Source organism: Seriola lalandi, unplaced genomic scaffold, assembly GCF_002814215.2.
Source record: "Seriola lalandi dorsalis isolate HSWRI2012SDOR001 ecotype SW California unplaced genomic scaffold, Sedor1 jcf7180001978528, whole genome shotgun sequence".
Lineage (NCBI taxonomy): Eukaryota > Metazoa > Chordata > Actinopteri > Carangiformes > Carangidae > Seriola > Seriola lalandi.
Genome location: NW_019449194.1, coordinates 1 through 1,012, shown reverse-complemented (window position 1 = coordinate 1,012; position 1,012 = coordinate 1). Strand labels below are relative to the sequence as shown.

The following is a 1,012-nucleotide window of genomic DNA, read 5'->3' as shown; positions in this document are numbered from 1 at the left end:
AAAATTGTGTAAAACTCTGAGTCTTCCTCTGGACAGAAAAGTGGCACTGCAGCAGTTTTTAAGAGGTGTTTCTGTTTGTGCTTCTTCCTCCCTCAATGGCCTGTTTGCTCCCTCTGTCATCCGTACTACATCGTCCTCATCACAAGCAGCTGGATCTGTTGGCAGCTCAGAGGTCCCTCCAAGGCCGCAGGGAGCTGTTGGAGCAGGCGTGTCTGAGCCACACGAGGAAGCGCCGGGTGCTTTCGCCTGAGGATCTCAAACACCTCATTGTGGATGATAAACACAGCCTTATTTACTGCTATGTACCCAAGGTTGGTAACCATTACTTTAAGTTAGTGCAGCTGAAATTCTAGAGGTTTTCAGACTCTTCAGAGTTCGTCTTGCAGGGAGGGTTGAAGGGGGTAGGAGAGAGAGATGTGAGTGGCTTTAAAAAGATAAATACAGTTATTTGTTATTGTACTTTGACCACTGATTTGGCCCTCTAAGTATTTCTATGCACAAATGTGTATTTTCGCTTTTAAGAAAATCTTCCTCCCTTTTATGACTTCCAGGTAGCCTGCACCAACTGGAAGCGTGTCCTCATGGTCCTCACCAGTGACGGCCGTTACACCGACCCCCTTGCCATCCCTGCCAACGAGGCGCATGTAGCCGGTAACCTCCGCACACTCTCCGAGTTCTCCGTCCCCGAGATAAACCAGCGCCTTCGCAGCTACCTCAAGTTCATCTTTGTGCGGGACCCCTTCGAGCGCCTGGTATCAGCCTACAGGAACAAGTTCACACGCCGCTACAACACGGCTTTCCACAAGCGCTACGGAACCAAGATCATCCGCCGGCACCGGCTCAACCCGGAGCCTGAAGCGCTGGAGAAAGGGAATAACGTTTCTTTCCAAGAGTTTGTCCAGTATCTTGTGGATCCTCGGACCCAGCGGGAGGAACCTTTGAATGAGCACTGGGAGCGGGTGCACACCCTCTGCCACCCCTGTCTGATCCACTACGATGTGGTGGGGAAGTA

General features: G+C 51.3%; 1 pseudogene; it reads left to right on the top strand.

The window, feature by feature from the left end:
* The first annotated feature begins 80 nt into the window (after positions 1-80).
* LOC111658014 (carbohydrate sulfotransferase 11 pseudogene) lies at positions 81-1,007 on the top strand (annotated as a pseudogene).
* Positions 1,008-1,012: the final 5 nt, after the last annotated feature.